The 27,321-nt window shown below is 44.4% G+C and overlaps 1 protein-coding gene across 4 annotated transcripts in view; it reads left to right on the top strand.

Annotated features, from left to right (window-relative positions):
• Positions 1-738: 738 nt before the first annotated feature.
• The window catches only part of SLC39A5 (solute carrier family 39 member 5), a 93,462-nt gene continuing 66,879 nt past the window's right edge, over positions 739-27,321 (top strand). The window contains exon 1 of one of the 4 annotated variants that reach the window (XM_077297533.1): positions 739-1,062. The gene's annotated coding sequence lies outside the window, so the exon portion shown is untranslated. The other 3 variants (XM_077297534.1, XM_077297536.1, XM_077297535.1) reach the window with 3 other exon arrangements.

Below are 27,321 nucleotides of genomic sequence, written 5' to 3'. Positions count from 1 at the left end.
TACGACACCCCGCACCCCCGCTGATCAACTGTTACTGGTGCCGACCAGAATTTCTTCAATGCTAGTGGAACATTTTTATAGTGGCAGAGGCCGGATACTGCAGATCCACCCCCTATTCAAAGTAATATCGGGTAGATCTGCAGTACCCGGCTGCTGCAATTTTGAAGTAGCTGCTTTGTTCTGACAGCAATTGAGAACTTCCGACTGGTGCCAGTAACAGCTGATCGACGGGGGTGCTGGGTGTCTCAGCCCTTCCGATAAGTTATTGATGACGTATCCTAGCCTAAGGATGAGCCATCAATAAAGAAGTAGTGGCAATTCTCTTTAATGTAAGGCTAGGTTCACATTGGGTTAAAGCAGCCCGGTCAACACATGCGTTAAATGGGCTGCGTTAACGCAAGTGCCGGAATGTGATCGCGCTAGTTCAGATAGAGCTAGCAGATGCTCTATCTGCGCTAGTGGCGACGGACCCGGAAACGCTGCAGCCTGCGTCCCAGGGTCCGTCACTCAATGACAGCACATCTTTAGCGCAAGCCCATTGTGGGCGTGCGCTAGCGATGCGTCCGACATAGGGCTTAATGGCGGCGTTAACGGACTGCGTTACACCGCGTTATGCCGCGGTGTAACGTAGTCCGTCTAACGGACTGCCTATAACGTAATGTGAACCCAGCTTAAGAAAAAAAAACATTGCTTCTGACAAATTTCTCATTTTGGATTTTATACTTTTTTTCTGAATCAGGGTGCATTTACTGATGAAAAAGCAGCCTTGATTTCTGCCATCGAAGACCTTTGCACTCAGTAGCACTCATTCTCCAGCATGTGGCAGCAGCGGATCATTGCTAACCCTACTGCTGCCATTTCCTGCTAATTGGATTGAGCCTTAGAAATGTGGATGTTTCTTCACACCTGCACATGAGAATGTTCCGGGTAGTGTCAGGTGCATGCTGCCCTGCAACTCTCTATAATTATTGATTATTATTATTTTATTGGATTTGCCTGCCAGTAAACTCAATGCAGCACAAGTGAAGGGGATTTCAGAGCAGATTTCTGCCACAATAAAAGGTAGGTACCTGAAACGGTTGTTCTGCACTCTCAGACTTTGATTTCAGTGTGCTCTGTGAAACTGGGATTTCTTGGGCTCACTAAAGCAAGTGGTTATTGGGGTCCTCCCGCCATCTACTGGGTACAGGAATGAGCATGTAAACTGTGACCCACATGATAATCTGCTGTTCTGGCACATGCTAATGAGAAGTTTAGGAATCCGTCCATAAGTAACTGGCTACTAACAAAGAAAATGGTTTCTGTCAAACCATTTTAGTTACAAGGGTATGGTCACACAGAGTTTATTTTTGCTGTGTTAAAAGCTTATTTTCAGTGTCAAAATCCATGAAAAATAGTTTCAATGCTGTTTAAACAGTCAAGTTTTATACTAAATGCTTTCCAGTAAATGATATGTGACTTATTAGGGTTTGTGCACACATTGTCTTTTATGCTCCATAACCCGCCTGAAAAAAATCTAAATAACCTCTCAAAAGAATTATGAATGGAAATATGAATTTCCATGTAAAAACTACTATATGTTCAGTCTTTTCAACTTTTTTAACACCTTCAAGTTCCTGAAGATGCAAAACTATTAAAAGAAGTGAAGTGACCGTCCTTCTGACTGCTCCCTCTTGGTAGCCGCTCGCAAATTTATGCAATAGAAAATAAAATAAAATAAACTGTGGGAAAAGACATTGCAAGAAAAGACCAAAAATGACACCAAAGAAGATTCTTCTGGACAAATGTCCTGAAGCGTCTTCCTCCTGAAAAACTCGCTGGGTTCACACACATCTAAAAGACGTTGTGCACTAACCTTAAGGGTACGTGTCCACGGTCAGGATGGCCGGCGGTATCACCGCTCGGCGCTAAGCCCCGCCCCCTTTCTGGGACGCGATGATGCCGGATGTGTTAACTGTACACATCCGGGATCATCGCACCCTCGCATAGCGCCCTGTGATATTACTTGCGGCGACGCAGCGTCGCCGCAGGTAGCACGGACATGCTGCGATCTGAAAAGACGCGCAGCATGTCCGGAGTCGCAGGGAAGTCGGATGCGTGTTTCCACGCATAGTGGACACGGGATTTCATAAAATCCCCTCCACTATGCTGGAACATCTGGACGCTGCGTGTTTGACGCTGCAGCTCTGCGCAGCGTCAAACAAGCAGCGTTTACTGACCGTGGACACATACCCTAAAGTGGATTCAACCTGAAAATCCAGGAAGGTCGTGGCAGATTCACGCCTTTGAATGCGGTAACCACGTGCATCCAGATGGAGGTCAAACTGGAAATGTGCTGAAGAAACCTGAAATTCTGCCTCAAATTACTAAGCTAATAAAAATTAGGCTAAGTTTTCACGATGGGAATTTGGAGAAGTTTTGATTTTGCAGATTTTCTGCACTTTTCTGCACCTTTTGGGTAAATAAGGCTACTTGCGTTTTTTTTGTATTGCATTTTTAAGTTTTTTTTTTAATATGAGTTTTTGACGCTGCGGTTTGTGTCTCATTTTGGTATGTAAAGCTACTTTTGTTTTTGATAATTGCTAGTATTTGGCTTTGACAACCTTTTATTGACATATTTTCATGCGCGGATTGCATGTGTATTTAGTGCATTTCTGGAGCGGGAACACACTACACATAAAAATAATAATAAATCTTTTTTTTTTTTACTCTCAAATGTTCTGCGTCTAATGCAATCCTATGGTGTTAAATCTGCACATAACACTCAGTGTAACCACAAGGGAAATTAGCATGTTGTAGATAGAAAAAAAAAAGTGCTGCAGATTTTGTCTATGAAGTGTTAAAAAAAAGAGCACTGTGGGCATAAGGCCGGCGTCACACTCGGCGTAAGACAATACGGTCCGTATTTTACGGCCGTAATACGGAGAAATGTTCCCAAAATAGTGATCCGTAGGCAGGGTGTGTCAGCGTATTTTGCGCATGGCATCCTCCGTATGTAATCCGTATGGCATCCGTACTGCGATATTTTCTCGCAGGTTTGCAAAACCGACATCTAATGGATTTATGTGCTCAAATGTTCGGGAAAACATATATATATATATATATATATATATATATATATATATATATATATATATATATATATATATATATATATATATATATATATATATCCTTGAGACACATATATATATATATATATATATATACACTCACCGGCCACTTTATTAGGTACACCATGCTAGTAACGGGTTGGACCCCCTTTTGCCTTCAGAACTGCCTCAATTCTTCGTGGCATAGATTCAACAAGGTGCTGGAAGCATTCCTCAGAGATTTTGGTCCATATTGACATGATGGCATCACACAGTTGCCGCAGATTTGTCGGCTGCACATCCCAAAGATGCTCCATACAAGGCAGGATGGATCCATGCTTTCATGTTGTTTACGCCAAATTCTGACCCTACCATCCGAATGTCGCAGCAGAAATCGAGACTCATCAGACCAAGCAACGTTTTTCCAATCTTCTACTGTCCAATTTCGATGAGCTTGTACAAATTGTAGCCTCAGTTTCCTGTTCTTAGCTGAAAGGAGTGGTACCCGGTGTGGTCTTCTGCTGCTGTAGCCCATCTGCCTCAAAGTTCGACGCACTGTGCGTTCAGAGATGCTCTTAGGCCTACCTTGGTTGTAACGGGTGGCGATTTGAGTCACTGTTGCCTTTCTATCAGCTCGAACCAGTCTGCCCATTCTCCTCTGACCTCAGGCATCAACAAGGCATTTCCGCCCACAGAACTGCCGCTCACTGGATTTTTTTTCTTTTTCGGACCATTCTCTGTAAACCCTAGAGATGGTTGTGCGTGAAAATCCCAGTAGATCAGCAGTTTCTGAAATACTCAGACCAGCCCTTCTGGCACCAACAACCATGCCACGTTCAAAGGCACTCAAATCACCTTTCTTCCCCATACTGATGCTCGGTTTGAACTGCAGGAGATTGTCTTGACCATGTCTACATGCCTAAATGCACTGAGTTGCCGCCATGTGATTGGCTGATTAGAAATTAAGTGTTAACAAGAAGTTGGACAGGTGTACCTAATAAAGTGGCCGGTGAGTGTATATATAGTCTGTATTTATATTTACTACAGCGCGATATCTGTGAAAGGCCGGTAATTCAATTGCCGGCTTTTCATTTCTCCTTCCCAAACCCGACAGGATATGAGACATGGTTTACATACAGTAAACCATCTCATATCCCTTTTTTTTTTTGCATATTCCACACTACTAATGTTAGTAGTGTGTGTATGCAAAATTTGGGCGCTAAAGCTGCTAAAATAAAGGGTTAAATGGCGGAAAAATTTGGCGTGGGCTCCCGCGCAATTTTCTCCGCCAGAGTGGTAAAGCCAGTGACTGATGGCAGATATTAATAGCCAGGAGAGGGTCCATGGTTATTGGCCCCCCCGTGGCTAAAAACATCTGCCCCCAGCCACCCCAGAAAAGGCACATCTGGAAGATGCGCCTGTTCTGGCACTTGGCCACTCTCTTCCCATTCCCGTGTAGCGGTGGGATATGGGGTAATGAAGGGTTAATGCCACCTTGCTATTGTAAGGTGACATTAAGCCAGATTAATAATGGAGAGGCGTCAATTATGATACCTATCCATTATTAATCCAATTGTTTGAAAGGGTTAAAAAACACACACACACATGATTTAAAAGTATTTTAATGAAATAAACACAGCGGTTGTTTTAATATTTTATTGCTCTCTCAATCCATTTGCAGACCCTCGCTTGGCAAAACAATAAACCCACAATATACATACCTTCTGCTGACCAGTCACGTCCCACGAGGTAATCCATCTGAAGGGGTTAAAATAATTTACAAGCAGGAGCCCTGCAAATGCAGCTGTGCTCGTGCTTGTAATTCCCCGGCGAATGAAGGAAATGTAGGTCATTGACCTACATTTCCTTAAGTCGCGGTGATGCGCCCCCTGGTGGATGTCCTCATATGACCTGGAGCGTGGGAAAAAGTTCCCAGGCTGCAGTTCATGAGAACATCCAGCAGGGGCGCATCACCGCGACTGAAGGAAATGTAGGTCAATGACCTACATTTCCTTCATTCGCCGGGGAATTACAAGCACGAGCCCAGCTGCATTTGCAGGGCTCCTGCTTGTAAATTATTTTAACCCCTTCAGATGGATTACCTCGTGGGACGTGACGGGTCAGCAGAAGGTATGTATATTGTGGGTTTATTGTTTTGCCAAGCGAGGGTCTGCAAATGGATTGAGAGAGCAATAAAATATTAAAACAACCGCTGTGTTTATTTCATTAAAATACTTTTAAATCATGTGTGTGTGTGGTTTTTTAACAATTTCCAACAATTGGATTAATAATGGATAGGTGTCATAATTGACGCCTCTCCATTATTAATCTGGCTTAATGTCACCTTACAATAGCAAGGTGGCATTAACCCTTCATTACCCCATATCCCACGGGAATGGGAAGAGAGTGGCCAAGTGCCAGAACAGGCGCATCTTCCAGATGTGCCTTTTCTGGGGTGGCTGGGGGCAGATGTTTTTAGCCACGGGGGGGCCAATAACCATGGACCCTCTTCTAGGCTATTAATATCTGCCGTCAGTCACTGGCTTTACCACTCTGGCGGAGAAAATTGCGCGGGAGCCCACGCCAATTTTTTCCGCCATTTAACGCTTTATGTAAGCAGCTACAGCGCTGAAATTTTGCACATACACACTACTAACATTAGTAGTGTGGAATATGCAAAAAAAAAGGGGATATGAGATGGTTTACTGTATGTAAACCATGTCTCATATCCTGTCTGGTTTAGGCAGGAGAAATGAAAAGCCGGCAATTGAATTACCGACTTTTCACTAACACCGCTGCGTATTTCTCGCAAGTCACACTGCTGGTCCGTGTGGAATCCGTATTTTTCTCGCCCCCATAGACTTTCATTGGCGATTTTTTTGCGCAATACGCTGCCAAACGCAGCATGCTGCGATTTTGTACGGCCGTAGAACGCCGTATATTACGGATCCGTAATATACGGCTGATAGGACGAGACCCATTGAGAAGCATTGTGCCGTATGTTATGCGAGTTTTACGCACGTAGTTTCTGCGCTCTTACGTCCGTAAAACTCGCATGTGTGACGGCGGCCTAAGAGCTCTATAAATCCCATCGACGTCACAGCAAAAATACACGCCTTCAAAAACTCAATAAAAACTCATCGTGGGATCTTAACATTAGATGCTTAGATGAAGTCGTATTTTGGTCCTTGTGTCTGTTTAGTGATTTTCTCCTATAAATCACAAATGAATTGCAAAGATTCTCCTATCCATTACAATGGTTATCACAGACAGCACACTGATGGCAAAACGGACATATTTTGGCTTTTTTTTTTTTTTTTTTAACTAAGTCTGGAGAAAAAAGCACAGACGTGTAAACAGCCCCAAAACAATAATGTGGATGAGAACACGTGCATAAAAAAAAAAAAAAAGGCGTGTGAACGATGCTCACTCTTTGGGGATGGGGTTTAGAACCAGAATGCTGCCTACTTGTCCCTTCTTTTCTATATTTGTGTTTTTCCATAAAATCCCTTTCCTAACTTCCTTTACCTTAGGCTTCCTGTTTTTAGAAGCAGGGAGAACAAATATCTGCCAGTCATTTTCCCATCATCAGATTGTATGTCGTGTATAATTTTGCACTCAGTTTTCGGATGCAATGCACTATGTATAATCTGGAGCTTTTATAGTAATGTGCTAAAACTGGAAAGCTTTTTGATGAAAGAATTAAATTATTAACTTTCCTATGTATGCAACAGTGCGGGTTCTTGCCCCGTCCCCCATCCAAGGCTAAATCTGTATTCCAATGACTAAATATAGGATTGGAAAAACAAACAGCACAGGTCTACACAACTTTACTGTGGGCTAAATCGGGATGTGTAAACCTTAGTGTGCAACCAAGAAGAGCATCAACACTAAGTACAGGTCACACAACTGGTAAGTGTCCCACAGCGGTCCTTGTGTATGCTTGATCTGCTTGTTTTATGCTATTAATAATCGGCATGTTCATTATACAGTATACATTATATCCTATAGTTCCATAAAATTCTATTTTAGGGGTCTTTCAGACATTTTTGACTATTTAGAATTTGTGGAATGTTATCTTTTAATCCAGAGTTTGAACTACAAAAAAAGTTCCCAGTAGACTTTTATGGAGCATATGTTTAGACAAAGTTACATGTGAATAACTCAAAAATAATCTGGGTGAAATTATGGTAGAGGATGAGTAAATGATTTTTTGTACCCAGATGATACACCTCCCATCAAGGACAAGTTGTCGTTGCCTCTGGGCAGCCTACCACACATGAGCCAAAATGTGCTGCTGTGCCTGCACAATGACCGAAAAGTTACCCAGATTGTGCTGATTATTGGGTGGCCACCCTGCTGGATACTTGCTACAAGAGCAATGTGGCATTCTTGCTTCCATCACTGGAGCGTGATCGGAAAATGCAGGAATACAAGTGCACGCTGGTAGACGCACTACTGATGTCCTCTCCTGACAGCGAGGGCTCAGTGAAAGCACAATGCAGAAAAGGAGGGAGTCATCAATGCAGCTGGTGCACCAGCACATGGTCGAAATTTGGAAAACCTTCCTTAGCACGCAAAAACATCCAGCACCACCATCTCATATGGTCTGTATTAGCAGGGGCAGCGTTTTTTTTATGCCTGTGTAGCAACTCACTCAGAGATTAATAGGTTAGACACGTAAAAAACACAACTGACACTGCCGGTTCCTCTATAAACTAGTTATCCTGACACCGCAGTCCCTAGTAGTGTCTCTGGGTACATAGATAGCCCTACCCACAGAACTAATATGGCAACTCAGACCTAAACCTCCGTCGAGTTGCTTCAGGTTCCGCCTAAAGAACCAGAGGCCAGAGCAGGGTGTGAATTAACTACAAGAGGAGAAGTGTGAGTAAAGAAAATAACAAAAAATAAAGCAATTACTGTTAACAAATATACAGCCTACTTACTAAAGATGAACAGAAGATAGGTGCAAAGAAACAACAAGGCTGAAATACTTAGCTAAAAGCTTACAGACTGGCTTCAAACATTAATACAATGTTAGAACATCTAGATGAATCTATCACCAGCAGAAAACCCCGCTGGAGGACAGAATATTAAGCTGCGCCCAAAAGGTGATAGGTGGACAAATGAAAACACCTGTGTTAAGCTAGACAGACTGCAGCCAGAAAACAGAACCTAAACATCCAGAGAAAAGATGGCTCCTGTTGCTCAGCAGAAAGAGAAGCCGACCACAAAAAAAACGCTCAAGGGTTCAAATCCATGAGCACAACAGTTACAACAACTTGGTGGAAGAGTATGTATCCACATGTCTCCACATACTGAGTCATGGGTCTGGCCCATTTCACTTCTGGGACTCCAAATTAGACACATGGCCTGAGCTTGCCTTTTGCACCTTGGAGGTGCTGGCCTGCCCTGCGGCAAATGTACTGCCAGAACGTGTGTTTAACACGACAGGGGGTGTGATCACAGACAGATGCATGCGCCTGTCCACAGCCAATGTGGGCAAGCTCACATTCATTAAAATTAACCAGGTGTGGATTCCACATAATTTGTCTGTACTTGTAGCTGCACCCAGCCATTGTTAGACTCCACCACAGTTTTTGTTCTATTTTCCATTCACAGTATTCCCCAAATTAAAATTTGGGTGAAATATTTTTTTAACTTGCTTTAAAATCATCATTTTCGGCAGCACATTATCCAGTATTTACAGGTCATGTTGTCGAGAACAATGATATTCTATGCGCGCAGAAGGATTTGCATGAACGATTATTCTGGGCTCTTGGAATTGCGGTTGACCAGTCTAAACAAGCCATTAAATTTAGCCAAAAGAAGGAAATCCAGCTCTACGAACCGTGAATGCTTTATTCACATGAAATGTAAGGACACATGGACATACAGAGTAGGCGATACGGCATCAACACATTTCAGGTGTCTGCACACCCTTAACAGATTATTCTGTGTGCATGGAATTGTGGGTGGCCTGTGTAAACAAGGCATTATATTTGGCTGATCGGCGGTTGTTTAATGACTAAGATCAGGCATTTTAAATGCAGCCGTAGACATTCAGACCACCTTTCCTCAGTCCTGGTGTCCTAGAATAAAAATGTCAAATTCTTATAATGTACTTGTCTCTCAGATATCTGTTTACATGCTACAATAAAAATATTTTAATTGGATCAGATTGCCATTTACACAAAGCATTTTTTGTTTGATTAGAAAGAAATGTATCAGATATCTGTATGTATAAATGCACCCTCAAGGCCCCCAGACACATTAGACCGGTTCTGCTGACAGTTTAATGTGGATGGGGCACTGGCAAACTGATAATGGAGGGGGGATGTAGATTGGTCATGTATGATTTCGAGCTGCCGATCGCGTTCTTCTCCTGGAGATAAGCTGATGGACAGCAAAGAGAAAACTGGAGTGCTCAACCAAAGAAAGGCTCCTGTATAAATCCTCATTTGGATGCCCATGTTGGACGTACGTGTTGTATTTTGTTTTTTTTCATGGGTACAACACGTACTCATTATAGTCTATGGTGCTATTCACTTTCTATGTTGTTCCGGCAGCATAGATCACAAGGAACAATAGAAGTCTAAGGGTGTCAGGAATGGTAGCTCCGTACCTGAGCAGGCCCCTTGCGCTTCTGTGCTGGGTCCAGCTCTATGGCAGGTCACCCGTCGTCATTCACTGGCCATAAGGGGCAGGGAGTCATTCTAGGAGATACGCTGCTCCCAGTGATTATGCTGTGTGGGGACCCCGGGACACACGGTCCCCTGGTGTTAGCTGCTGCCAGTGGATGCGAGACGCCATATGTGCTGGGGCAGTCAGATGATGGGAGGTTCCCTCCAGTCTTCTCTCCCCCCCCTCCGGGGTCTCTGTGGTCTGGGGGTAGAGATTGGGCATTGCCCAAGCGTGGTCAGGAGACTAATAGGAGGCAGATTTAAATCTGCCATTTCCTCCTCCTTTTGTTGCTGATTACACAGGTTAACAAAAAAAAAAATTTTTTCTGGTGTCCAAAATATTTTAATGAATTTGGGGTATTTTTGGGGTGCTGATTCTGAATATGCTATCAGTTTTGCCAGATTGGCTCAAGTTTTTGAGATTTTTGGTATCTTATTTATAGCACTTGTTGGTAAATGCGACGCATCATCTCATTAATTTCTTTGGATTAGTACTTGAACTGAGCAGTTCTCAATATAGTTTTGTGTTAATTAGTGTTCTAAAAGTTTGTTCATAGCTTGATTTTTGCACTAACTTTATGTTGTTGTCTGTTTTCCAGTGAAAAGCATGAACTCATCAAGAAGAAGTTGTCTTAACGATCCAGACTCATTCTGTTACATTTGTGGTGAATACACACTGCCAAAACATAGAAGAAACATAACAGACTTCGTAAAAAAAGTGTATTTTGCCTATTTTGGGGTTATGCTTGGGGACCAAGACAAGTTTTGGGCACCACACATAGTGTGCAAAGCATGTATCGAATTATTACGAAAATGGAGCAAAGGACAAAGAAAAAGCTTCAAATTTGGTGTTCCAATGGTGTGGAGAGAGCCAAAAAATCATCATGATGACTGTTATTTCTGTGCAGTGCAAGTGCAAGGATTCAATAAGCATAAGAAACGAAAATGGGAGTAACATGGAATCTGCAAGAAGGCCTGTCCCTCATTGTGAAGATGTGCCTGTACCTGTGTTTACCATAAATAACAGTCATCATGATGATTTTTTGGCTCTCTCCACACCATTGGAACACCAAATTTGAAGCTTTTTCTTTGTCCTTTGCTCCATTTTCGTAATAATTCGATACATGCTTTGCACACTATGTGTGGTGCCCAAAACTTGTCTTGGTCCCCAAGCATAACCCCAAAATAGGCAAAATACACTTTTTTTACGAAGTCTGTTATGTTTCTTCTATGTTTTGGCAGTGTGTATTCACCACAAATGTAACAGAATGAGTCTGGATCGTTAAGACAACTTCTTCTTGATGAGTTCATGCTTTTCACTGGAAAACAGACAACAACATAAAGTTAGTGCAAAAATCAAGCTATGAACAAACTTTTAGAACACTAATTAACACAAAACTATATTGAGAACTGCTCAGTTCAAGTACTAATCCAAAGAAATTAATGAGATGATGCGTCGCATTTACCAACAAGTGCTATAAATAAGATACCAAAAATCTCAAAAACTTGAGCCAATCTGGCAAAACTGATGACATATTCAGAATCAGCACCCCAAAAATACCCTAAATTCGATGAAATATCTTTGGCACCAAAAATGCTGTTGACCAGTGTTATTTCAGTTTTGGTGGGTGGTTAAGGTCAGTGCTTCTGACTTTGGTGCATCCTTGTTCACCTTAGTTTATGCAGTTGCACTGTGGTTTTTTGGTTCTGGTGTAGTTGCCCTGTCTGTTATGTGTGTCCAGTCACCAGCCGTCGTGCTGCTTTCTGCCTGGGAAGCGCTCTGCTAAAGTTCCCCTTTGCCAGGACCGGGAGGCGGGTGAAGAGTATAACCGACCCTCAAGCACTGGCGTAGCTAGAGCTTTTGCCGCCCGGGGCTGTTTCCGAGTTTGGCGCCCCCCCCCATTGCCGTCACTCAACGCCGGGCACCGTCCCCTCAGCACTGTTTACCCATGAAATCCGGTGCCTGCGCTGTGTATCGCTGTTTGGTGCAGGCGCAGAGAGCTCTGGCCGTCTGACGTCACAGCCAGGCTTGCAGACTGCGCCTGTGCGGCCACCCACCTTGGTAATCCCAGCCCTGCAGTGTGTTATGCATTATGCAGAGTTCGGGGCTGGGATTCACAAGCAGGGCGGCCGCACAGGCGCAGTGTCCAGCATTGCCCCAGTGTGTCCAGCATTGCCCCCAGTGTGTCCAGCAATCTGCCCCAGTGTCCAGCATTGCCCCCAGTGTGTCCAGCAATCTGCCCCAGTGTCCAGCAATCTGCCCCAGTGTCCAGCATTGCCCCCAGTGTGTCCAGCAATCTGCCCCAGTGTCCAGCATTGCCCCCAGTGTGTCCAGCAATCTGCCCCAGTGTCCAGCATTGCCCCCAGTGTGTCCAGCAATCTGCCCCAGTGTCCAGCATTGCCCCCAGTGTGTCCAGCAATCTGCCCCAGTGTCCAGCATTGCCCCCAGTGTGTCCAGCAATCTGCCCCAGTGTCCAGCATTGCCCCCAGTGTGTCCAGCAATCTCCCCCAGTGTCCAGCATTGCCCCCAGTGTGTCCAGCAATCTCCCCCAGTGTCCAGCATTGCCCCCAGTGTGTCCAGCAATCTGCCCCAGTGTCCAGCATTGCCCCCAGTGTGTCCAGCAATCTGCCCCAGTGTCCAGCATTGCCCCCAGTGTGTCCAGCAATCTGCCCCAGTGTCCAGCATTGCCCCCAGTGTGTCCAGCAATCTGCCCCAGTGTCCAGCATTGCCCCCAGTGTGTCCAGCAATCTGCCCCAGTGTCCAGCATTGCCCCCAGTGTGTCCAGCAATCTGCCCCAGTGTCCAGCATTGCCCCCAGTGTGTCCAGCAATCTCCCCCAGTGTCCAGCATTGCCCCCAGTGTGTCCAGCAATCTCCCCCAGTGTCCAGCATTGCCCCCAGTGTGTCCAGCAATCTGCCCCAGTGTCCAGCATTGCCCCCAGTGTGTCCAGCAATCTGCCCCAGTGTCCAGCATTGCCCCCAGTGTGTCCAGCAATCTGCCCCAGTGTCCAGCATTGCCCCCAGTGTGTCCAGCAATCTGCCCCAGTGTCCAGCATTGCCCCCAGTGTGTCCAGCAATCTCCCCCAGTGTCCAGCAATCTCCCCCAGTGTCCAGCATTGCCCCCAGTGTGTCCAGCAATCTGCCCCAGTGTCCAGCATTGCCCCCAGTGTGTCCAGCAATCTGCCCCAGTGTCCAGCATTGCCCCCAGTGTGTCCAGCATTGCCCCCAGTGTGTCCAGCAATCTGCCCCAGTGTGCCCAGCAATCTGCCCCCAGTGTGTCTCCGGCAATCTGCCCCCAGTGTGTCTCCGGCAATCTGCCCCCAGTGTGTCTCCGGCAATCTGCCCCCAGTGTGTCTCCGGCAATCTGCCCCCAGTGTGTCTCCAGCAATCTGCCCCCAGTCTGTCTCCAGCAATCTGCCCCCAGTCTGTCTCCAGCAATCTGTCTGTCTGAGTCAGACATAAAGAAAAAAAAAAAAAGTAAAATCCTCACCTCTCCCGTTCCCAGCGCAGGTCCCGTGCACTCAGCGTCTCTCCGGCTCTGCAACGCTCAGGACAGAGAGGCTGAGCGCGCAGTGATGACGTCATCGCACCCTCTGCCCTGAGACGTCGCAGAGTCAGAGAGCGGTGAAGAAGCTGCAGCTGCCGCAGGAACCAGGAGAGGTGAGGATTAGAACGGGGGGCCCAATGCCAGCTGGTATGGCGGCCCTGGTTGTGGCGGTGGCGTCGGCGCCGCCCGAAGATTTAAAGGGCCCGCGTCTCAATTTTTTTTCTTTCTTCCTCCTCCTCCCTGGGTCGGAGCCGCCCCCGGCATTGTGCCGCCCGGGGCGGCCCGCCCCCCCCCGCACCCCCCTTCCTACGCCACTGCCCTCAAGGGTGTGCTAACTTCAAGTGTGACAGACGCACTGCTCTTGCTGGCTGACAGTTGGTCATTTCACCATCACCCAGCATAACAATGCGGTTGTGAAAACCACGTACAGCATGCGGATGGCATCTGTGAACCATCCGTACACAGTTTAACATTGCAAAGTATAGGAAAAACGTTGTAATTTCTTTCTTACTTTAGCCATCTGTGAAAAACACTGATGGTAAAAACGGACACACAACACTGATTTCATGTATGTGTTTAACCCATTAATGCCCACGGGTATTTACGCTTCCATTTTTCGCTCCCCTTCTTCCCAGTGCCATAACTTTGTTATTTGTCCATAAATATGGCCATGTGAGGGCTTGCTTTTTGGGGGACGAGTTGTACTTTTGAACACGACCATTGATTTTACCATATTGTGTACTGAGTAACGGGAAAAAAATTCCAAATGCAGTAAAATTGTAAAAAAAGCGCAATTCCACATTTTTTTTTTTACCATGTTCACTAAAAGCTAAAACTGACCTGCCGCTATGATTCTCCAGGTCATTACGAGTTTGTAGATGCCAAATATTTATAGGTTCTTTTTTATTTAAGTGTTCAATCCAAAGTTTGTAAATAAATAAAATAAAAAGCCATTTTTCGAGACCAGTAGTGGCTCTATTTTTCGTGATCTGGGGTTGGGTGAGGGCTTATTTTTTGCGTGCCAAGCTGGTGTTTTTATTGATGCTATTTTGGTGCAGATACAATCTTTTGATTGCCTGTTATTGCATTTTATTGCAATGTTGCAGAGACAAAAAAAACATAATTCTGGCATTTTGATTTTTTTTTTTTTTCTCTCTGGTTACGCCTTTTACCGATCGGATTAATTATTTTTATATATTGATCGGGTGATTCTGAACTTGGCAATACCAAATGTGTTTTTTTTAAAATTGTTTTATTTTGAATGGGGTGAATGGGGGTGATTTGAACCAGGGGCGGACATATCATTGGTGCAACATGTGCAGCCGCACAAGGGTCCAAGAGGTTAAGAGGCCCATTTCCACCTCCAAAGCAGATTAACTATTACATTTTGATGAGGTAATGGACTGCAAGGGGCCCATTTACAATTCTTGCACAGGGGCCCTCTTCTGTTTGTGTCCGCCGCTGATTTGAACATTTATATATTTTTAATATATTTTTAAAAACCTTTTTTTTACTTTGTTACTTGCTTCAGTTGTCTCCATGGGAGACTAGAATCTGCGATCATCCGATCGCTTGTGCTACACATAGTGGGGCTGCAGCCCTGCAGTGTGTAGCAGCAATGCTTACTTGCTATGAGCGAGCGCTGACCACTCGTAGTGATCCGGCAATGACAACCACAGGAGTCTCCTGCACACCCAGGGTTGTCATGCCAACCCATCGGTGCCCCGCGGTCATGTGACATTGGGGCCGATGGGCGCGATTAGTAACACGCTTCCTGCTCTTGCATGTGAAATGCCGCTGTCAGAGATTGACAGCGGCATTTAACACGTCAACAGTTGTGGATATATCCGTCATTAAGGCACCATTCCAGTGATTTAGGTGCTGAATCTTTTGCATGACATTGTTATTCCGCAGTGGAAGTGTGATTGCTGCAGCCCATCAGCGGGCACTGATTGTCTGCAGTGGTCACGTGTCATAACAATGTCACACAAGTACCGAGAGACCAATTGCCGACATGACTGGAATGGAATGGTGTCGGTGCGGGAAGTATCTGTTTTTATTTTCAAAGGGGCACAATTGCATTTAAGGAAAAATAGACCAAATGTTGAACAACCCCTTTAATATCCCATATAGATAATCCTATATTTAATGTATCCTATGTATAATATTTAGGTATTTATTTGGTTCTATTTACGCGGAGCTGTCAAATTGTGATTCATTGCCGTAATTAAGTCCATGTTAATGACATGATTTGTCAGAATTATCCAAAGTATAATTCATTTGTGGCCAATGCCAATCCTGAATGTAGGACCAGATTAATTCCTTATGTACTGTACTTAATTGGAGAGCTACAGGGAGCTGGTAATGAAATGGGTTATAATCAAGTGTAAGGTCCCAGCGGTGAGAGAATAGTGTGGCACTGCGTTGCCAGGGACATCTGGTTGTGAGGTGGTAGGAATGGATTCTCGCACGGAGGGAGTAGGGGAGGCTTCATTCAGCTATTATAAATGGCTGCTCTCACTGGAGCAGGAACAGAATGATTAAACAGCAGTGATTGACTATCCCGATCCCCATTCCTGGGATAGCTATGGGGGGAAGCTTAATCTTCTCAGAAGGCTAGTGATTAGCTGCTGTTGTTGGGTAAGTTCGCAGCCAGCCATATATTTGTGATGTAGTATTACATTGCAGATGCCAATATTAGTGGCTTTACCAATACTAACCAATAACAAGTGTTCCTCATATTACATAGTTTGTCCTATTGCCCCTTTATATAATTGACATTATATAATTATTGCTAACTAGATTTGTCTATATACTATGAATATTATAATTGCCCAATGTGAATGCACAAAAGATACAATATCACCCTCCCATTTAGCATCGCTATGAATCATACATGCATAAAACAAAACATTCAGATAGTTGCAAGTCAATTTTTTTTTAGACATGGAAAAAATGATTTTCTTACTAAAGAGGACCAATACGTTATACTGGACACACAATGTAATAGGTGCTGCGGAACAGAGTACTTTTTTTATTATTTTTTTATTTCACCTCTCTATTGTGAAGATATTATAAATCAACTGTTATTTTTTTTTTTTTTTAAGTCCAAGTGGGCATTACCAGAATGATTTCACTGGAGGTGTGTACTTCTTAATCTTTCAAATGCGGTCAAGTCATAAGCAGGCAGCAACACACTGGGGAAAGAAGAGCCCGCCCTACAATAAAATTGATGGTCTGATCTCCTCCCTGTAGAGTGATGACGTGCTGCAGTACCGCAGAGCTACGGATGAATAATTAACAGCTTTCAGCTCTCATCTCTGGCAGTTAGTGTGGGGGGAGCGGCTGCAGAAGTTGAGTCTCATTACAAACACTTCTAGTAGCTCATCTGTTAAATTCAAAGAAGCTTTAATGGCAGAACAAAATACACATTAACATTGCCAAAGCAAGTATAGTACTGCTGTAACACCCCAGGGGACCGGTTGTTACAGTGATGTTGCCTTCCTTTCGGGGAGGGTGATATCACGCTTAGAGGCAAGGAGGATTCTCTTTACCAGGTAAGGCACTCACATTCAACACAATCTGAACCCAGGCCAGAAGATGGAGCTCAGGACCCGGATTCAGGGGAGCTTCCCTTAGCTATAGGCTTCCTGGTCTAGAGGAAGAGTTGGGCAGTCTAGGGAGAGAGTGAGAGGAGAAGGACGTCTGGAACAGACAGAGGGGCCGAGCAGCCACGTGGAAGCTGCGACCCCTGGAAAGAGTGAGAATTTGAAGGAGTTGAATAGTGGAGGAGCTTAGAGGAAAGGAGCACAGAGGAGGAAGAGGCTCAGCAGGAGAACAGCGGAAGGAAAACCTCGGAGCCAGAGCGCAGAAACCGGGTACCGGGAGCCCAAGGTCGTGTTGTTCTCCAGGATGTGCGACAGAACCGGAGGGCATAGGACTGTATGTCAATTGCCTGCATCAAATCTGAGGTGAAGCAGTAACCTGAGAGCAAGGGTCGTGATAGAGACCCTATAATCCGGCTCGTACAGACACCTGTCTTAGGACAGGAGAGAGGGGACTTTGCAACCAAGCTTCAAAGGGCAGGGACCTCACCAACTAAAGTAGCGTAAGTAGGAAAGGCTTACGGACCTCACCTGGGAGAGGGATCCCCTATTGCCTCCAAGCCGTCCGAACCACAGCTACCCTGCACTTGGTACCCAGGACTGAGGACTGCTATCAACAGTAAACCAGGTAAAGACTGCAAACCTGTGTCCTCGCTCTTTGCCATACCATCTACCACACCATCGGTGCCTTACACCTGGGAAACCCTGGGGACCCCGCTGTGGGAAGCCTCACCATCTTGCTGCATACCATCACCCCAGAGGACCCCTTTAAGCAGCGTCGGTCCCCACTGACCGAACACCACAGGTGGTGTCACGAACAATAAACTTTATTCATAAAACCCCTAAAAGACATTCCCCTTATGTTGGGCGCTCAGGGCCATGGAACGGGTCGCAGCCACCGTGACATCCCCTTTAAGGGCAACCGGACCCGGTACCAAGTATCCCCATTGCCCTGGCGGGCGTTCCACTGCCATCTCTGCTGTACTGCCTCTCCCCCACACTGACTCCTGGGGATGAAAGATGATAATCCCACTCAGATCTGCTGTGCTCTGGCACGTGTAATCACTCAGCAGGGGAGCACAGACTGTGTTATTATATCTCACACAGAGCCTATCCTAAGCAATTGTGGGGCCATGTTCTTTTTCCCATTGTTGTGGATGGTTGTTTGTGATAGGCAAACTTGGCAGCACTGGGAGAGGACAGCGACTAGAAGTGTTTGTAATGATACTGCAGAAGATGAGTGCAAAAAGCTGTTAGCCAATCACATTCTGTTCAGCTGTGCTCCAGCACATGTCATCACACTGCAGTGAGGAGAGCGGACTGTTTCCCAATGCTATTGTGGGGGTGTGCTATTCTTTCCTCAGTGTGCTGCTGTCTGCTCATGATTGGTCTGCATCAGAGAGAGGAAGAAGTACACGCCCACAGTGAAATCTCTCTGGTAATGCCCACTTGAACTTAAGAAAAAATAAACGCTTTTATTGCTAATATCTCAACAATGGAGAAGTGAAATCATGAAGAAAAAAAGTTTTATTCTGCTCCGCAGTGCCTATTACATCATATGTTCAGTTCAATATGAAAAGTTGGTGAAAGGTCCTTTTTAAAGGTACATTCTTTAGTTATTTATCTCTTTTAGAAGCATCATTAAAGGGGTTGTCTGGTTTAAATGTATATATAGCCATAGAGTTGCAGTCCTATAAAATAACAATCACACCAGGTACTTGCCCTCCTTGGGTCCAGCACTGCCTCTGTCTTTTTTTACATGCTGCAGCATTGACTTCAGTTCTGCCATGCAAATCACTGCTGCAGCCTGTCACTGGGCTTAGACCTGATACTGCTGTAGATGGCATGAGCTGATTTGCATGTACTTTCAGAACTTTGAGTCTGCTTTTGACTGTAAGACACGTTTAAGGCTACTTTCACACTAGCGTCGTTTGGAATATGTCGCAATGCGCCGCTATGGCAAAAAAAGCATCCTGCAAACGTGCCCGCAGGATGCGTTTTTTTGTCCATATACTTACATTAGTGGTGCATTGCGACGTATGTCCATACGTCGCAAGCTTCACACACTGGAAGCGTCGACCCAAAAAAAGTTACATGTAACGTTTTTTTGTGCGTCGTGTCCACCATTTCCGACCGCGCATGTGCGGCCGGAACTCCGCCCCTTCCTCCCCGGACTTCACAATGGGCAGTGGAAGCGTTGTAAAACTGCTTCCGCTGCCCACGTCGGGCATTACTTTCACAACTGGCGTAGGCACGTCGGGCCGACAAATAGCGACGGCCCCGTGCCGACGCTAGCGTGAAAGTAGCCTAACATGTCATAGGTGTTTCACTGGAAAATTAAAGTTTGTATCATCCATCTGTGGTTGCCCTATTCATTTAAGAGTACAGCTTGCAATTGCAGCCACAGATTGATGATTTTTCTAAATAACTGTTAACAAATTTTCTTATACGTGTCCCTAATGCCAACCCTAAATGACCAGACTTTGTAGCAAACGTTGGGTCAGTACCTCCATGGCTCTACCACACAGTGAAAATGCAAAATCTTGTGGGTTATCACATGATTTCGTTTTTTTCACCTAAAGCACTGCTGTAGCGTCCTTTTACAAAGCTGTCACCAATCATCATTAGCACATTTATCGTTTGGTAACTGCTTAGTATAGAGTGCAACAGTGCTAGTTTCATTCATAGGGGGGTCCGTGGAGGGACGTGGGATTCCGGTATAACCTGCATGCTAGGATTTCACAACCCGGAAGTTCAAACCCAACTTTCCTTCAGGGTGGCATAGCGACACATCTCGGCCTATTTGATAGTAGTAACAAAATTAGGGAAAAACCCAGCTCACCAATGCAGAAAGCTGTCTTCCCCAGCCCTGAACATAGCCACTGCCAAGGACATCAAATTGATAAGGATATAAAGGAGGTCCAGCACAAGACGGAGTAAAAACATTCCAGGTTTTATCTAAGTGAATTAAAATAATGATGTGTATTATTATTACTTATTATAGCGCCATCTGTTCCATAGCGCTTTACATGTGAAATGATGTGTACATAATAAAAACAAGTACAATAATCTTGAACAAAATAAGTCACCGACTGGTACAGGAGGAGAGAGGACCCTGCCTGCAAGAGCTCACAGTCTACAAGGGATGGGTGACGATAGAGCTGGTTGTGCAGTGGTAGGGTGAAACGACGGTTACTGCAGTTTGTGACTTGTATACCACAAAAAACACGTTGCTGCTACATGCTGATCTGTGAATTTTTTTCTGATGTTAGCATTATAGTAACACTTAGGCCGGCGTCACACTAGCGAGTTTTACGGACGTATGCGAGGCGCAGAAAATACAGATTGCACACGGCCCAATGATTCTCTATGGGGCAGCTCCTATCTGCCGTATTTTACGTATCTGTATTATACGGTCTTGTACGGCCGTAGAAAATCGCAGCATGTCAGCGTATTGCGCAAAAACTACGCCAATGAAAGTCTATGGGGATGAGAAAAATACGGATTACACACGGACCATGCATGTGACATGCGAGAAACCGGTATTCTATAGAAAAGCCAGTAATTCAGTGCAGTGTACAGTAAAATCACACTGACATGTTAGAATAGAATAGAATAAATGTCTACACATAGTATAGGTGTATGTATATATATATATATATATATATATATATATATATATATATATATATATATATATATATATATACACACATAATATTTATATTTAATTCAGCGCTAGATAGCTTAAAAGCCGGTAATTCAATTGCCGGCTTTTGCTATCTCCTTCCCAAACCTGACAGGATATGAGACATGGTTTACATACAGTAAACCATTTCATATCCCTTATTTTTTTACATATTCCTCATTAGTAATGTTCCAAGTGTCTGTGTGCAAAATTTTGGGGCTCTAGCTGTTTAAATAAAGGGTTAAATCATGGAAAAAATTGGCGTGGGCTCCCACACAATTTTCTCTGCCAGAGTGGGAAAGCCAGTGACTGAGGGCAGATATTAATAGCCTAGAGAGGGACCATGGTTATAGGACCCCCCTGGCTAAAAACATCTGCTCCCAGCCACCCCAGAAAAGGCACATCTGGAAGATGTGCCTATTCTGGCACTTAGCCACTCTCTTCCCACTCCCGTGTAGCGGTGGGATATGGGGTAATGAAGGGTTAATGTCACCTTGCTATTGTAAGGTGACATTAAGCCAGATTAATAATGGAGAGGCGTCAATTATGACACCTATCCATTATTAATCCAATAGTATGAAATGGTTAATAAAACACACACACATTATTAAAAAGTACTTTAATGAAATAAAGACACAGGGTGTTTTAATATTTTATTATACTCTCAATCCACCTGAAGACCCTTGTCACCTGAAATAAAGTAAAAAAAAACAAACAACAATATTCCATACCTTCCGTCGATCAGTCTTGTCCCACGCTGTAAATCCATCTGAAGGGGTTAAATCATTTTACACCCAGGAGCTCTGCTAATGCAGCTGTGCTCCTGACTGTAAAACTTGGTGAATTAATGGAATGCAGGGGAATGTACTGTAGTTACCTCGAGTCGCAGTGATGCGCCCTCTGCTGGATAAACTCATATGAACTCGAGCGTAGGAACTTTTCAGAATATTTTCCCAGGCTCGAGTCCATTGGGGCAACGGTGCTGTCCAGGTCTGACGCCATCTTTGTGGTAAGTGCAGGAGGTCAGGTTTTTGACTATTGGCTACCTGAGTGCTAGCCTGTGTACAGGGCTGCACGGGTGTTTTTATATACGACCCAACATATGTCCCCTGTGTCTTGGTACAAAACTTTGCATTATGCACATTACTTGTTATATTTATACGGCGTTGGTAATGGACAGCACCGGCCTTTTGGTCTGTACTACCCACTTTAACTGAATCTATGTATATATATATATTTATGTGTTGCTTAAATGTTTGTCTTGTTATCTGTGCTATTTATTTAACACTATGCCCCGTCCTCCTATATATAGAACACGGGCACACTAGCTCCTCACTTTACTTGCGGTGGATACCGCGTAATGTCCAGGCTTCTTTTCTCCCGCAAGTCGGGTAAGTTTACCATGCGGCATCTCCTGCACTCTGGCGGCCAGCACCATCAATTCCCAGCCTAGTTTCACGTATTTATAACTACTTATATTTCCCTCCACAGACTGACCCGCTGCCCAACACGGGCATATAATTCCCACTTAAGCTCGTTCTATGTGGGTATGTACAGCCCTATTTAGCTCACATGTGTGACATATCGACATCACCATTTTTTTTACACAATATACCTACTTCTCTCACTTCAGATGCAAACTAAGTAATTTACTACCGGGGTTCTACCAAGTATTTCACTATATTTAGGTATGTTATCCTCCTATCCTTATACCTCTCCTATCTAGACTTGCCTTTACAACCAGTTCCTTACAATTTGTCGTGGTCCTCCTGACCCCTCTAAATGTAACTAGCGCTACAGGTCCCTCTATGTGTGTATATATATATATATATATATATATATATATATCCTGTGAAATTTCTTTTGAGTAGATATGCATTGTTGGAAGTACCCCACAGTTGTTTTATGAACATTTTTCATGACTATGTTTTTCTGTGATGTATATACTTTCGTTATTTATTTAATTTTTTACTTTTTATTTATTTATGTATACACATTTGTACTATTTTGTCTTTAGCACACTGATGAAGGTCCAGTGCAGACCGAAACGTTTGTTGTGACTACTGTATGTATATTAAACAAACCCCCCCTGTTTTTTGCATCACATCTCTGGAGTATGCTAGTCGTTTATATATATTACGAGTTCACAGACACCAAATATGTCTAGCTTCTTATTTATTTAAGTGGTGAAAAAAAAAATCCAGAATTTGTTAAAAAAACAAAAAAACTAAAAAAGCACCATTTTCCGAGACCTGTAGCGTCTCCATTTTTCGTGATCTGGGGCTGGGTGAGGGATCATTTTTTGTGAGCCGATCTGATGTTTTTATTGATTCAATTTTGGTGTAGATACAATCTTTTGATTTCCCGTTTTTGCATTTTATTGCAATGTAGTGGCGACCAAAAAAACGTAATTCTGGCATTTTAATTTTTTTTCATTACACCGTTTAGCGATCGGGTTAATTCTTTTTTTGTTTATCTTGATAGATCAAGTGATTCTGATACCAAATACAGTTGTGCTCAAAAGTTTACATACCGCGGCAGAATTTTTGCTTTCTTGGCCTTTTTTCAGAGAATATGAATGATAGCACCAAAACTTTTTCTCCACTCATGGTTAGTGGTTGAGTGAAGCCATTTATTGTCAAACTACTGTGTTTTCTCTTTTTAAATTAATGACAACCCACTTTTTGCATGCTTCAATAGTCTTCATGGGAGACTAGAAGCTGGAGTACACTGATCGCCTCTGCTACACACAGGCGATGATCAGATCAACTGTGTGTAGCAGAAATGCTCACTTGGTCAGCGCATAGCAATCTGGCAATGACAACCACAGATGTCTGCTGCAGACCTCTGGTTATCATGCTGACTCATCAGTGACCCGTGATCATGTGATGGGGTCATCGATGGGCGGAATTAGTAACACGCTTACGGTAAGCGTGAATTAAATGCTGCTGTCACAGATTGATGGCGGCATTTAACTGGTTAACAGCCGCAGGTGGATCGCGATTCAACCTGCAGCTGTTGCAGGCATATGTCAGTTATAAAGATGAGCTGTCATGCGCCCGAAAACAGGGAGAGTACAACATGGGCGTACTATTGCGCCCAATGTCGGATACTGGTTAACCCCTTCCCGAAATGCGCCGTGTATATACTGCTCTGCAGAAGCTGCATTGATGCGAAGAGAAATATATGTGTGGTGCCGCAATGTGCACAGACTTAGGCCGGCGTCACACTCAGCGTATGAAAATACGATCCGTTTTTTACAGCCGTAATACGCAGAAATGTGCTCAAATGTTCGTTAAAACATATATACAGTGTGTATATATATATATATAATCATTGAGACACATATATATATATATATATATATATATATATACAGTATATATATATTTATATTTTCTATTCACCACGACAGCACCCACTGAGAGAGGGGATCCGCCCCTAGGAACAGGAAACCTACAGAGAGATAAAAGGGGCGGCCCCCCTCGCTCCTCAGTTGGTTTCCTGTTCCCGGGTGGAACACCTCAGAGAGAAACTCTGCGGACTTAAGGAAGAGGAAAAGCTTGCCTGGACTGCCGCCTGTTCGTCTCTGTTGAGCGGCAGGGGCTCCAGAGTAAGTCTCAGAGAAGGGGGATGTCCTGTTGGCTTCCCCCTATCCTGATAACATCAGCATGGATACCGAGTTAATAACAGTCTCCCTGATGGGAAACTGTTATATCGCTCCACCGCGTGTACGAACCCTTCAGCTATGCCTGGTAAGAGGTTTCGTTTTCTTTGCTTACCCCTCGATGATGCGGTGGGATGTGGCGGTGTGCAGTGCGGCAGCGGCAGCCTCGGTAAGCGGCGGCTTCAGCCGCATGGATAAGAGGGAGTGTGCGCATGCGCAGTCTGGTAGCGTCCCGGAAGTGGATTGTAGGACTTCCGGGGACGCAAGGTCAGCCTGGGTTCGGCTGTAGGTACCAGTATGGTTACCAGTGATTGAGGTGCGACAGCATCTGTGGCTGGAGGAGGAGACTGCGGGCCGCACACCAGGGCTAATCGCTGAACTCCCTAAACGGTCAGTTACAAAAAAAAAAAAAAAAAAAGAGGTGTGTTTTTTCTCAGCATGAGGCACAAGCAGGGCTATATAAGGCAGTTTTAAGGCACTACAAGTTGCGCAACATGTCGTCCCAGGAGGATATCGAGCGCCCACTGGAGGATTTAATCCTGCCTAGTGGTGATGCGAAAAAGAAAAGCAGTGGACACTCGAAAATGAGTGACTCCACTGAGAAATCTGTGAAAAAATCTGGCCGCTCTTCGCCAAAAGCAAATCGTACCCGGCAGACGGTATTTAAACCTTATTCCTGGGTGAAGGATTAAGTGGGTTTATGATGGCTAATAGTAGTTTCTCCCGCTTCTGTTTTATAGGGTAAGCGGACGGAGAAAACTAGACACAAGCAGTGTGCGATGTGTAAAGAGCCCTTGCCAGACTCATACATTAAAAGATTATGTCAAAGCTGCATAGATTATACCTTGCAGCAGGAGAGTTCGGTTAGGATGAACGAAATTCGTCTCATTATAAGAGAAGAACTTCAATCTTTGGGAGGTAGTCCAGCTAGGAGTATGGAGAAAAAAACCAGGAGAACACCTTCACCTGCAGTGGAAACATCAGCTGAAAGTGGGGAAGTTAATTCAGACATTTCTCAGAGATCAGGTTCCTCGGATGATGAGGACTTTGTCTGTTTCCCTACGGACAATGTAAATAATCTGATTAAATCAGTGAGAGGTACTATGGGGGTGTCAGAGTCTAAGGAACCTCAAACCCCTCAGGACATTATGTTCGCTGGTCTTTCACAAAGAAAGGGCCAAGTATTTCCGGTAAATCAGGCCATCAAGGACCTTGTTAAACGGGAATGGAGTAAAGGACAAAAAGGGTTTGTACCTGTCTCATGTAAAAGACGGTATCCCTTTGACGATGAGGACTTGACCACTTGGTCTAAAGTTCCTAAAGTGGATGCAGCGGTGGCATCCACCTCCCGCCGTTCCTCCCTACCAGTGGAAGATGCGGGTTCCTTATCGGATCCTATGGACAGAAAATCTGACACGCTCCTTAAAAAATCATGGGAGGCCTGTGCTACTGCCTTTAAACCTGCAATTGCAGCCACATCCACTAGCAGGTCTATGCTGGTGTGGTTAGACCAGCTAGACCAGAACATCAAGGCGGGGGTATCCAGGGAAAAACTGCGCGCCGCTATTCCTTTAATTAAAGGGGCGGCTGCATTTATATCCGATGCCTCTATAGACTCGCTCCGTCTGGCGGCCAGAACAGCTAGTCTCACCAATACGGCTCGTCGGGCCTTATGGTTAAAGAACTGGAAAGGAGATGCCCAGTCCAGGTCCAAGTTGTGTGCCATACCCTGTCAGGGTGAGTACCTCTTTGGAACCGTATTAGATGAGATACTCAAGAAGGCGGGTGAGAGGAAAAAGGGGTTCCCTAATCCCTTTATTCCTTCTTACAGAAGGGCGTTCAGGAAGCCACCATTCGGGAAGAAGGGAGGCTTTAAAGATCGATGGAACACTAATAAAGAATTTAAACAAAAAGGGAACTTGTTCAATAAACGCCCCTTTAAGCCAGCAGATAAATTCCATTGACCCCGTTTTGCCAGTGGGAGCTAGACTTCTACACTTTGTGAAACAATGGAAGGAAATAACGGTCAATCCATGGGCCATCAATTTAGTGTCTTCAGGCCTTGTGTTAGACCTCATTCAAACACCTCCAGATTCCTTCCTTCTCACATCATTAAAATCTAGACCTCAGCAGGAGGCCCTTGAAACAGAAATTAAAACATTAATATCCAAACGAGTATTAATAAAGGTTCCATCATCCCAGATAGGAAAGGGCTTCTACTCCCCCCTGTTTCTGATTACTAAGCCCGACGGCTCTTTCAGAACCATAATCAATTTGAGAAAGCTGAATTCCTTTATAAAACACAGGTCATTTAAGATGGAATCTATTCGTTCAGCTATTAAAAATCTATTTCCAAATTGTTACATGGTAGTATTGGATCTCAAAGATGCTTATTACCATCTCCCCATACACCAATTACACCAGCAATTTCTTCGGGTAGCAGTGGTTGTAGATGGGGAGGTCTGTCATCTACAGTACCGGGCAATGCCATTTGGTTTATCCATGGCTCCGAGGGTTTTTACCAAATTATTGTCAGAGGTAATGTCTTTCCTACGAGTAAGGGACACACTGGTAATCCCGTATTTAGATGACCTGTTGATTGTAGGTAAAAATTCTCTACAGTGTGAGGAAAGGTTAGAGGAAGTATTATTTTCTTTGCAAAAACTGGGCTGGATTATAAACTGGGAAAAATCCAAACTCCAGCCAGTGACATGTCAGAAATTTCTGGGGCTCCTATTGGACTCAGTTGACCAGATATGTAGGCTTCCTGATGAGAAGAAGACCACTATAATTAATAAAGTGAGTTCAGCCATTAGTAAGCGCAGTATGTCATTGAGAAATGCCATGTCTTTATTAGGTTCCCTAACCTCTTGTATTCCTGCGGTCCAATGGGCGCAATACCACACTAGACAGCTTCAGAAATTTATATTGCAAAGGGAAGGAGACCTGGATAAAACAGTTGTTTTAACGCCAGAGGTGTTACACTCCCTTGCATGGTGGTTAGATTGGAGCAATCTGTCTAGGGGAGTTTTGTGGG

Source organism: Ranitomeya variabilis, chromosome 3 (assembly GCF_051348905.1).
Source record: "Ranitomeya variabilis isolate aRanVar5 chromosome 3, aRanVar5.hap1, whole genome shotgun sequence".
Lineage (NCBI taxonomy): Eukaryota > Metazoa > Chordata > Amphibia > Anura > Dendrobatidae > Ranitomeya > Ranitomeya variabilis.
Note: the sequence above shows the minus strand (reverse complement) of the source record. Positions and strands in the feature narration are given on the sequence as shown.